At 43.5% G+C, this 12,972-nt stretch overlaps 1 protein-coding gene across 5 annotated transcripts in view; it reads right to left on the reverse strand.

The window, feature by feature from the left end:
• Nucleotides 1-12,972, reverse strand: part of BMP2 (bone morphogenetic protein 2) — a 203,634-nt gene that overhangs the window by 87,328 nt on the left and 103,334 nt on the right. The window contains exon 4 of one of the 5 annotated variants that reach the window (XR_007202349.1): nucleotides 10,559-10,710. The exons of the other annotated variants lie outside the window; for them this stretch is intronic. The gene's annotated coding sequence lies outside the window, so the exon portion shown is untranslated. The remainder of the gene's footprint in view (nucleotides 1-10,558; nucleotides 10,711-12,972) is intronic. 5 annotated transcript variants of the gene reach the window in all.

The following is a 12,972-nucleotide window of genomic DNA, read 5'->3' on the forward strand; positions in this document are numbered from 1 at the left end:
GGCAATCCAGCAAGAATTTGCTTTTATTCCTGCAGGAGCCAAGCCAATGACACATTGGATGTGGGGTCTCCCCACTCCCCAGGTGAAGAAATGTTACCCCCAGACCTGCATGGGGTGTTTCTGTCCCAGGTGTAGGACCTTGCATTCATTTCCCAGCTCACTTCTCCGAAGGTTCCTCTGGCCAGCACACCAGCCACTTGTCCAGTGTTGGTGTCCCCTGCAGACTCCCTAAGGATGCTCTGTCTCTCATCAGGGCTGACCAAAGAAGATGTTAAACAAACAGTCTCAGCCCCTCAGCACGCTCTGGTCATCTTGACTGACCCCATGGGCTCACAGTGCTTTATTTACCTGTGAGGTCTTTAATTCTTTAATGCATGTACTATCTACCTCCTCCCTCAAGCTCTGCCACTATGCATAGAGAGGTGAAAGCAGGCCTTGCTCATGAAAACCAAGACAAAACATTGAACACTGGAGCCTTTTCCCATGATTTTCATCAGCTGTCTCGTTCAGCAGAGGGCCCACATCTTCCTTGGTCTCCCTTGGGTCACATGTAGAAATAACCTGCTTACACTCCAACAGCCTCATCAGTTCCAGCTCCAGCTGAACTTCAACTTTCCTAACTCTGTTCCTACATGCCCAGGCAACATTTCTGTGTTCCTCTTTGGTTGCTTGTCTCTGCTTTCACCTCCATGCTATTCCTTTTTGCATTTGAAATCAGTCAGGAGTTCCCCGTTCAGTCACGCTGGCCTCCTGCTATACCTGCTCAGCATCCTGAACATCAGGATGGACTGTTCTGCTGCTTTGAGGAGGCTGTCCTTGAAGATCAAGGAACTTCCATGGGTCTCGCTGCCCTCCAGGGCAGACTCCCAGGAGATTCTGCTTACCAGTTCCTTGAACAAGCCAAAGTCCACATGCTTGAAATTTTGAGTGATTATTATATTACTTGCTTTTCTCACTTCCCTCAGGTTCTTAACCAGCCATCTCATGACACTGCAGCCAAGTCTTCCGGAAACAGTTCTTCCTTACTCAGGAGCAGCAGATCCAGCTTCCACCAGTCAACTTGTCCAGCACCAGTACGAAAATGTTGTCCCTTGCATATTCCACACATCTCCCAAATTGCTTATCCCCATCACACTGCTCCTTCCAGCAGATGGGGGGAGTTTCATGTTCTCCTGAAAGGGTTTGCCCATGGTCAGAAAAACAAACCCAGTTCTTGATAACCAGCCGTTTGCATGAGTTAACAGCAGAATATTCCTACTGTGACTTTATAGGCCGAGGTGCTGTCATCACAAGCACGCTGTAGGATCACAGCTGGAATCCACACCACATAAATGAAACAATCACAAGCCCCTTTGAAAGAGGTCCATTTTGACAAATCCACCCATGGAGGATCCCTGGAGTGCTTCAGACAGTGTAGAAATACCAGCAGTGCAGCACAGAAATATTCACTGACAGCCAGTTCGGGTGAGCAACACTGGCTTGTTTCGGGACCTGGTAGGAAGAGGCATAACATGACCTACCTGAGTGATGAAAGCTCCAAAGCCAGACAGTCCAGAGGGCAAGGCCAGGAAGCGAGTAAAGGAAGAAATATTTCTGTACCTTGTGGGCCCAGTCCCCAGCATCAGTTCCAGTGACTGCCAGGGACTTCAATTCTTTTAAAAATGACAGGATCTGCAGAACTGCAGAACTTTAGGAACGTGATGCTGTATTTTAATGAACCTGGATACTGGCTGCACCTTTGCTGGTTTATAAATGAGGAGACAAGTGGGTTTTTTGACTTTTAGCTAAATTCCCCCTCATAATCATCCAAGCTCAGTGAAAGCAGAGTTAGCAAAGGCAGACCTGGCCTTCAGTATGAGCTGGAGCTTGCAGTTTGCACAGGCCCTGAAGAAGCCTGGTGATGTAAACGAGTGCCTGATTTGACTGTGACTCATTCACCCTGTCAGACAGCCCTAATGACCGGCCTGGCCCGGCTCTTCAGCAGGAAGGAACTCAGGACTTCTCTCCATACACCGACTGTTAAGACATTCACATCTCTGGGTCACTGACCTCCATTCTGAGCACTCCTGCTCCAACACCACCACTGTCACCATCCTCATTGGAGCACCTGGTAAATGTTCCTGAATTTGTCTTCACAACAGCCACACAGGGTGGATTTCCTCCGTGTCAATGATAAGGCAATGACAGGACACTAAGGGCCAGGTTTTTTTAAACTGGAATTTGGTCCAAGTTCCAGCAAGTTTCAATAAAGCTTTACTTTACCTCTTGAGCTGGTTTGAGCTCACTTAGAGCTCCTGGAGCTGTCAGATCAGGCCATGTGAAAGTGCCAAGTTTCACACTGTTTTGCACATGAAACCATAAATCCCTCTCCAGAACCCCAGGGGCATGAGGGGGGTCGCTGCTCAAAGGGTTCATGAACTTTGATAAAATCAGGCAGATATCAGAGTTGGTAACAATGTACTAAATTAAGTTCTATCCAAAAGTTTTTAATGGGCCAAGAGTACAAAATAGGTAATAAGAACATGAATCAGGCCACTAAAAAAAAAAAAAAAAGTCATTGGCATATTTAGTTCTTTATCTTTTTCAGTTAATTCATTGCATTATTTTCCCCTGGAAAATCCAAAGGCAATTTTCTTTATCTAAAGTAATTTTAACTTTTGGTACATATCTAGACATGATCTTTTCCTGTTTTGTTTGGTTTTGTTTCTAAACTGTGCACCTACCAAACAGAGATAAATAACCACATTTTAAAAGGTGAAGCCATCTGAAAATGTTTAGTTGACTAATCCTAAAGCAGTTCTTATTCTGCAAAATATTTAGAGACTATATTTGCTTGTACGTATATGAAGTAATAATTTGACAGTACATTCTCACCAGCGCACTTTCAGTAAAAAACAGTCTCAGTAATAGGAAAATCTTTGAAAATAGCAGCTTCAACTCCAAATCCTTTATAACTGTTGGTTGCTGGTTTTCAGTGAAAATTACAACCAGAATCTTCACTATCTTATTTCAGTGAAGTTTTAGAGCAAGATTTGCTATTCCATGTCCAGAATGCTCAGAATACAGAACTTAGAATAAAACTGAGAAATAGTTGCTCACCTACCCCACAAACACATTAAAGAAGCTCTGGTTGGTGGTTGCTTTGAACCCCAAATTTCAAGGGAAAAAAATATATCTTGACAGGCAGATTTGAGAGCTAGTTATGATAAGTAAGTTTCTCCATTGCCAGCCTACTACAGTGCTAACCCAAAGTGGGGAAGTCAGGTTTCCTTGCCCACAGAGCAATGATCATAAGGAGCCAATGGACAGAGGAGTGAAAAGGACTGATTTGATTCATACCAGTGCCACCCATGCAACTGATTCAGTGGAAGCTGTTTAGAAGCAGCAGCCATCTTTTTCCTTCACATTTAAACATGAAGCCTCATTTCAACATCTATTTACCACTGGCATATTGATTAATATCCTAATGAGCAGGATCAGATATTCTGACAGCACATAACATTTCGGGGTTTTGCAAGCAGTTTACAAAGCCCTTTACCCACTGGGTAATGGTCAGTGAGGAACCCAAGATCCAGGGGTTTGGAAACATTTCCCTACCATGTAGACATTCTTTAGGGAACAGCAGTCCCCTATAGACTCTCAGACATCCACCACTGGGCTCTGGGAGCAGCACCAATGGCCACTGAGGACAGATTTTCACCTCCTGCCTGCCTAGCACGCAAAACTGACACGACTAAAGGGTAGTGAAAAAATGCAAAATCTGAAGGAACCTTTAATCTCTTCGGTTAAAAAGAAAAAAAAAATGCAACCACTTACTAATGGAATGTTAAGATTGTGTATTAAACCCACAAAAGTCAGAAAATGAAGGAATTAAAGACTCCCTTGGCTCTTTTAACCCTTCCTTCTGCCTGTGTGCATTGCAGGCTTTTCATTACACAGTCACATAACAGCAGGCAAAGGGACAGAACTGTAGGTGACGTTAAAGGGGGAGCACGGCTTGTTATGAAGTCCAGAAATGGAAATGTTAATAACTACTCATTCTGTCTTGTAAAAATTTAATATTCAGTATTAAAGAATGGCAGGATACTAAAGAAACAGCAAGATGTTGTTATGGAGCAAAATGAAATCCTGAAGAAATGAGCTGCTGCTCTCAGCGAATATTTTGGTTGCATTTACTTGCTGTGGTGTTCGTCCCCCATGAACCAAAAGGAAGGCAATATATCACAGTAAGGCACTATCCCCCAGTTCCTGCCCACACGGAATGGGCTGTTTGTCCTGCACAAAGCACCCATACCTGGATTTAAACCCCTCAGCATGTTCCCCCCTCAGCACGCTTGCAAGCTCCGTAGCTGCCGCATTCTGAGCGGCTGCACACTTCCCAATCCCTAATGCACACATCCTCCTCATGCGCAAGGAAATATTCTTATCCTGGCTTTACAAACAAGAATCCTAGGCACAGGGAGATTAAAGCTGAGCATTTCAAAGCATCCCAGTTAATTAAAATGACTGGAAAATGGGTGTCCAAATTGTTTAGATACCTTTGAAGTCTTGGAATAATTATATTGCTCAAGGTCACACAGGGAGTTTATGGCTGACCCACAACTTGAACCCAGATTTCCAGCGTCCCACTCCAGCACCTTAATCACAAAGCCATCTTTGCTTTCCAGTTTAATACTGGCCAGACCTGGTCCTCATGCAAACTGGTTACCAAGGGATGAAACCTGTCATTATGCCATATAATGGAGCTATCTATCTCTACCCTACAGGATAAACAGCAGTGCATTTAGGCATCTCCAAATTCTTTAAGGTACATATCATTACAAAACACTTAGGAGGCAGGAAGAGCTATTTGAGAATTAGCACACAGGGACAGCAAGGGACTTTTCCAATTCCAGCTCCACAGCTGAGTAGTTTGCTGCCGCTCCTGTCCTTGGTCTGGTGGCCCCGCTGCTACGCTCCTCTTTTTCCTGATGCAGTATTTCACTGTTATACAGCATTTCCTGCTAAGTTTTACCCACAAAAGCCCTTCCCATTGCTGTCAGCCTGCCTCTAAATTCCACTACTTTTCGTGACCTGGCCCACTTGACACTACAGCACCAGTGATGCTGTTTCTTGCCATCAGGCTTGCTAGGCTACAGCACAAAAATAAACCCACAAAGTTATTCAGAGAAGCACAGAGACTTCAGCAAAACAGGATAATGGTGGAGGAGTCTTGTCCCAAGGGAAAAACCCAGAAAGGACCTGTTGTGGAGAGCGCCACACCATAAAGAAGAGTTTCTGCAGAGCACTGCCAGACATTGCACTGAATGACACCCACTGGCCTCTCTCTTGCCTCTGGGGTCCTTGGTGAGGGCTGTACTTCCCAAACCAGTTTTGACATCCATTAAAAACGTTGCTCCCAATTTCTCCTGAGCATACACTCCAATTACATTTAGAGCTGCGAGTCAGAAAGCTACATTTTCCAAATGCTGATTCCTATCGTTGGCACGAAGTCCTCAGGCTGTGGTATGAACAGATGCAGGCACGAAGCAAAACTTCCCAGATAGGATTTGGTCTCAGCTTCTCCCTAGACACACCAACACCCACCAGGATGTGGAACGCAGTGGAAGACAGATCAACATAAAGCACATACACACACATCCCTAACATGCTGACTTTTTATCATGGAAGCTGCTAATTTCCCATGCTAAGAACAACCTTTGGAACTAAAATTAATTATGTGTCTCATTCTGAGTGCATCAAAGAGTAGACAGCCTTTTTAAAGGAGTCAAGATCACCTCAGCTGTGCTTTTGTTATCTAGCCCAAGGTTAAGGATTTGGCCTTGGGCTAACAATTGGCTCAGAAAACCAGGATCATGTAATGAGAGTTCCAGGAAGAGAGAAAAACCAAAGCTTGGTAGAGGCACACTCTTCAAAGTATCCCAGTACTTGACCTTCTTTTTTCTTTCTCCCCTCCCCTCCCCCCAGATGAATGAGGTAAAGAAGAGAGGAATGGAGCCTGAAACCCTGAAGGAAGTACTCCCATATGAGAGGAGCTGCAAAGACCTTCCCAGATTCTTCCCAGACACTCAGGCTCATGGAGAAAGGCCTGACAACAAACTTCGCTCACCACTTAAATGGAAAAGTAGGCAGTAACCCCCTAAGTGGCTCAGGTCTCAAGAAGAAAAAGCTCTTGCAAAAGGCAACACTGTGATTTTCTTTGCTATGAAACAAAAATTAAGCTGCCTCTATTTGAAAATTAAACGCAACCCTCAAAAAAAGGCTCAGACTCTCCAGCAGGCCCGAGCTGCAACAGCATGGCCTGCTGGCTTATAGGGAGCTGTTTGCAAAACACTGATTTTTTTTTTTTTTTTTTTAAATGGATTTTTGTTGGTTGGGGTTTTTTTTCCCTCAGAACCTGCACCCAGAAGAGTCACAAACCACTTTCTCCACTTTTTTGCTGCTCACAGAAGCCAGAAGGCTCCACCCACGCTCCCAACACCATTTTCCCAGGGCTTGGTCCCTCTCTCCAAGGAACTGGCAGTGGGCACGCACCAGTAACCTGGCAGGTGTGCAGGAGCTCGCTCTAAATGACTCTGCCCTCTAGGGTACATTTGGGTTATATTTTCAAAGATGAAAATCTTTTCATCTGCAAAGCTGGGAGACTTCTTTGCCCAGCGCATCAAGAAGTAGTTAACCATTAACTATTTCTAAAGCAAAAAACAACACAAAAGAAAAAAAAAAATAAATCACCAGACCAGGAAATATGAATCAATTAGTCTTTGATCCTCCCCTCAGTAATAACATCTAGAGAACATGGGTTACTGCTAATCCTAAACAACCAAAAATGTTGATGGACTTTAAAAGTACTAGTGGTTAAGCAAAGGAGAACTTCAATTCCATTTCCTTCTGATCTTTGAGTCTCAAGGTGCCATTCTGAGGCCTCTCCCCAGAGAATGTGGGGAAATTTTCTTTTTAAGAATCTCAGGCTCCATGGTGTCCTCACGAGATTCCAGCAAGGGAAGCTTTAATCCTGCTGTAAGTCTGTGCACTGAAAGCAGCAAAATGACAACACATTTGTCATTTGAACAACAAGAATAAAAGAGTAACAATAATACCAATGGTCTGCAGAACAAAACTCCTCATTTTTTCACTTAAAGCTGTTGGGCCCACCTTTCATTTACAGTGCCAGGGCTAGGGAAACATATTCCATGTGCCTTACGACTTGGTCCAACAGTAACAGATTGTGACATCAAAACTGCCTTCATTCTACCATTATGATGTCAACCAGAAAATCAGGATTCTTCACAAAAGTAGACCAAAAAAAGCTGGGCTTAAGTGAGAGATTGCTTTTAAGTAAAAGGTTTTTTTCATTCGAAGGAAGAGAGAAAATACAAGCAGGTAAAAAAGTTGTGGTAGAACTGCCCTTAAAACAGAATCATTTAATGCAACAGCCAGAGTGATGCTTACAAGAAATAGTACAAACCCTGCCTCTCTTCCTAACTCCTAAGGAGTCAATAGTTCCTTTGCTCTATGAAGTCCCATATAGAGTTATCAATAAATCACAAGAAAAAATGCAGAAGTCAAGTTTATCATGAACTGTATCCTTGTTTCTGGCTGTAAAGCAGAGGCAGCCACAGGCAGATAGCCCTTCCCCCTTCCTCCTCCCATCACCACTGGCCTTGCAATTAAGCTTCAATATGCCTGTAAGTATATTATTGATGTGGAAACAGCTATTTCCATCATGCCGCAGACATTCTACACTTTTGAAGTCTGTGGTTACAGAACCATTATTCCACACAACACTTTGCCATCACTAGGATGTGCAGGATGCTGTAAAAAGTGGTTTGTGCAAGTTCCAAGCTACAGGAGTTATGTCAATCGTTACCTTAAATACATTATTTTTTATACATGGTCACCCTGCCTTCTGATGATTTGCTCTAATAAAAACAACTGGATTGTCTGAGAACCAATGCAGTAGAGCTGTGCTGATTTGCAGATCTGGTTGATATTTCCATCTTTTAATCTACATATTGTTTCCAGGAAGACGATGATGATAGTAATAATAGTAATAAAAAATAATAACAATAATTTGCTTCTGTTTGTAGTGAAACACTGCTGGAGCTGAATGCTTTGTTTTAATGAGACACACTGAATGAAACAGTGTCCTGCAGTGCAAGAAGTACATGTCAGCTCTCCATTGCCTTGGCATTACAAGCCAAGCTACAGTACAATACTCATAATTTTCTTGGTGATCTCCTAGAAAAACCTTCTTAATTTAATCTCTAATGGGATTATCAGCCTCATTAAATTGTAAATCTTCCATAGTCCAGCTGTTGTGGGAACCTGAACTTTCATAATGTTATCAATTCGCTGTTCTGATCTCTCTACCTGAAGTCCCCCTAGAAGCTTTTAACACTTTCAGATTCAAAAGCCTGCAGGGCCCTTCCCTACGTCCCTGATTATAACCCCTGTCTTTTCTCAAACTAAACCCACACTGATCTGCTCCCTTCCACTGCAGACCTCATCCGGTGGCCACGGTCTAATTTCCATGGAGGCAGCCAAGCATATTTTGCAGAAGCCCCCGCAAGAACAAATTGCGAAGAGCAAACCCACCTCCCCTGAGCTGAGAACCAGGCTGCCCACTGCAAATTCCCTGCCCCTGGAGAGGTCCAAGAGCTCTCAGCCTCTGTTCTTCTGTAGAGGGCAACACAAGCCCAGGCAGGCATTCCAGCTGAGTACCTTCACAGCGCTATGGAAATACAGATGGGAATGAGCTCTGGCCCTCAGACTTCTGACAAGTTACACAGACAGTCCCTTGCTGTTATGGGGTGCCCCTGCTGTGCCCAGTGGGTGCACACCTTCAGACCCTTCCCAAACTAAGATGCCTGCTGAAGGCTGGGACAAACCTGCCTCTGCAAAGGACACAGAACCAGGACAAACCCGGTGTACCTGCTTTTCTAAGTTACCATTTCACAAGGCTCACAGAGAGAAGGTTGCTAAATCCTGGAGGGCACTGACAGGTGACGAGATTCCAAAGACAGGAAACTCCACCTTAGGAAACCATTACTGCTTGTTGCAGGCAAGGCTGTCAGGAATACAGGTAATGAAGGATTAGTACTGGAGAGATGGGAAACTAGTAATCTTAAAATACTTTTAGAACTCTTTTTGTGCCCAAGCAAGGCAAAAGCAGTAACCACGTGTGTGCCTACTTTCTCACACACCTGCAAAACCTCTTTGGAGAAATAAACAAAACAAAACAAAAAAATTGGAGTACAGCAAAGTCATATTCTGAAGGAACTGGGATTTTTTTCTTTGTGCACAGTAGTCTAACAAAACAAACCACTGCTGCTTGTATCCAACACCCTTGTTACTGCAGTTACATGTAAAATCCAAGTGTCCTTCTGAACCTAGCTTCTTGTTCCTTTCCTATGTAACTCAAAAACAAAGTGGTCCCTGCCTGTAACAATCTTTAAAAATGCATTTTAATGCCTTTGGCTTTTTTGTTATTATTTTCAGAGCTTAAGTCAAGTGGGAACAAGATTTGTGGGTCTCCTGTTCTAAGATCACAACATACTGAGTTCTCCTAGCAGCAGTCTGCCCTACCAAAAGGGGTTGCCTTGATATAAAGTAGAAACTTAACATTCCATATCCATAATTAGATAAATAATACTCCAGGCAAGATATGGCACCTTTAAAAGTGCCTTTTCAGGCTTGGATTTTACTCTGCTTGTTACTACAGAAACCATCTAGCAACCAAAATCTAACACAGACTCCACCCAAAACAGAGAAAAACAATATAGACAGGGTAGGTTTTTCCTCCCCCTTTTTTGTCCCCCTTTGCCCCCCCTTTTTCTGTTTTTGAAAGGGTGGGTGAGTGCTAAGGAAAAGTATCTTACTGTGCAAAGGATAGGAGCATTTTGCATGCAGTTGAAACAGTAAAGCTCTGATTACAGATGGCAGCAATGAAAGCAGGAATGAGTAATGAGCAATGTGAAATGCGTAATGCGGGATGAGGATATAATTTCCACACATCGGCTAAAGAAAGGTTTACACTCTTAAGCAGTAAAAACAAACCATTAAGCCAGACCTGCACTGTCAGGAAGTATAAAACAGTTCTTGAAACTCTGCAGTTACTATACAAAAGCTTTTGTTTCATAAACTTTTGTTTCCTGATCTTCATAAAACATTAACATCAAGCTGCCATATGGCAATTAGCTGCCTCCTGAAATCAATAAAATACCATCCCAAAAATCAACAACTTAGGAATAACCACACAATAAAATAACTCAATAATTATCCTCTTCTAATAGTGCAGCAAAGCGGGTCTAATATAAATGCAGTGTGGATGAGCTTCTCCTCCAAAGCTGAGAGTACAACAAGTCATGTTCCTCTCTGCGCCTCACGGGTGGGGGTGTGAGACCTCACCTGCCTGGCAGGGTGGGGGGAGCAGGGATGTGGCCACCCAAACCCTGTATGGGCAGGGAAGGGGTCCGCACCTGGCTGTGATGAGCCCAGGGGAGCCCAGCTGAGCAGCCCCTGCTCGGTGGGAATGGCCAGTGCTCTCGGGAGAGCTTACCTCAACTGAAGATCCTCCTCTACATGCTGCTGACCTCAGAAGTCCAACTGAATTTGGCGCAAAAATTATCAAGCCACTCGACAAAGCTGCTACTGAGTCTCAAAAGGACAAGGAGACATGCTGATCACATTTGTGTTTAGAGAGATGCTTATCTGAAATGCACAAAGGGTGACATTATCTATCACAATCTCTGCCTATATAGATTATATAAGTGCCTAGAAGCAAAATGTTTAGGAGCTGTAGGGTAACAAAGGCTACTTCGCCTTCAAAATATTTTGCTTTTTCCCCTCTTAAGAGGAAAAAATAGCTCATTGCTCCTTGTAGAGTACTATAACTCTAATAAGTACTAAAGAACTAAAGTACGTACTAGTGTGCTGTGGTAACAGCATACCTTTAGTATTTAGCATTATTTAGCAGTCATTACCAGAGTTTAAAAAGATGCCAGAAAGCCCAAACCCTTCAGAAAGGCTGTCTGATCATCAACCCTATCTAAAAGAATTCAGGAACCCAGCTGATCTCTAGGAGAACTTCCTACTACTACTCATCTGTGAAAGTTTGTTCTGTTTCTTTTACTTTAAGTCCTAAACAAAGTCTTTAGTGCAGCACTCTCACATCTCCGACCCAGAGAGTGAGGTTAAGGTTAAGGCTTTAAAGGTACATTACAAAGCCAATTCTGTGGAAACGTATTGATGTGCTGAGCTTAACACATGCGTATTTCCTCCTCAAAATCAGTATGGAACTGATGATTCTGTGGCTAACACCAAGCAGTTGCAGAAATGCTTACAAGAGTGGGTCTTAATAAGTTTGCAATGATACATTGGCCTCCCAGTATATTTTATTAAGGATGCAATTCCTTGTCAAGCATCGGGAGGTTTGCCTGCGCAAGGAATGCAGCACCACGCCATGAGCCGGCTCCTGCTCATGCAGAGACAAGTGCTGGAGCCAATTTTTTGGCAACAAGATTAGCATCAACGTGTTCTCATGCCTTACAGGAGAAGTAAAGCAGTCACCACTCTGTAAAGAGCCTCCCTCAGTCTCGTTACACATGAAGGAGCTGTGAGACTTCAGTCTTGCAACACCAGAGCTGAGGATCTGGTTAGAAATGCTGTGGGTTCTTTACCCATTTCACAGGTTTAGGATCACATCTTTCATGATCATCATTAAAATTTCAGCACTTTTCAGCTTTAGCAAGCTTTGGTTTTACAGTACAGTAACAGCCATGACTTGACTGCACAACCACACATCACAAACACCAAATCCTTGCTGAACCTCCACTGCAGCACCGACAGCCTTGCCAAAGCAATGGCCACAAACTCATCCAGCACCAGGAAAGCTGGCAACAAGCAAAAGGCAAAATAAACTCCTGGTGTGTAAATCAATACGAGATGCTTCATCCCTAGAAACATGAGCCACCAAAACAGCACCAGTGTTTTGAAAAACCACCCGGAGATTGTCCACTCAGCCAACCCATAGGCTGCTATGTACTATCAGCACAACCAACACCAGCTGCCTCTCAAGAATGAGCAGAGTCCAACTGCAGAGTAGTGGATTGTTCTCTGACAGCTATGAAAAATACTGCTGCTGCAAAGAAATACATCAGTTTTATCTCACCACAGAACCTTACAGCCCAAGAGATTTTTAAGCTCACAAGAACAAAATGGAAGCAGCCAACAGGTAATTAGTTTTTCCTCTCCTATCCTCTGTACCCCGCATTTTGTGATGAATAGCGGTGAAGAACTCTTCTACAAGAGGACCTGTAAGACACCATCAAGTTAGCCTTTCTGATCAACCCATCTAGCTAGTACCATTGCTGCAACCCAGATGATTCTGGTAAAAAAAGGAGGAGTTTGGAGAGGGCCAGGAGAAAAAAAGAGGGGTTCATTAAAAAAACATTAGGCTGGTAGGAGGTTCAAATCAGAGATTCCCACAGCTGACTTAGAGGGGTCCCCAAAGGGCCCATTGCACACACAGCTTTAGGAAGTGTTGCCTCATTCACCAAATCCAGAACTGGACCCACAACAGAGCTCAAGGGGATGACCAAGAAGCCCATTTAAGCTCCTTTCCTGCTCTCCTATTTCAGCACAACTTTCACACAACACCCCCAGGCTCTGCCTGCTTGCCCCAGGACCTGCCTGCCACACCAGGCATGGAACACACAACAGGCACAATCAGTATCAGCTTTAATGCTCTGTTTGCCAGCTGTAAATCACACTTTTGCCCCTTACATTGAAGCATTTAAAAAACAATAAGATGATGCAAGCACAAGTTGTTCTTGCAATGACTGCACAAGTGAACCATTTTCCTCTTACAGACTGGACTTCTCAGAAAGAAATATCAGAATTCTATGATTTATTATCTGAAATAGATTTAAACATTTGGGAAGAAAAAAAAAAAAAAAAAGGCTTTTCAAACAC

Source organism: Corvus hawaiiensis, chromosome 3 (genome assembly GCF_020740725.1).
Source record: "Corvus hawaiiensis isolate bCorHaw1 chromosome 3, bCorHaw1.pri.cur, whole genome shotgun sequence".
Lineage (NCBI taxonomy): Eukaryota > Metazoa > Chordata > Aves > Passeriformes > Corvidae > Corvus > Corvus hawaiiensis.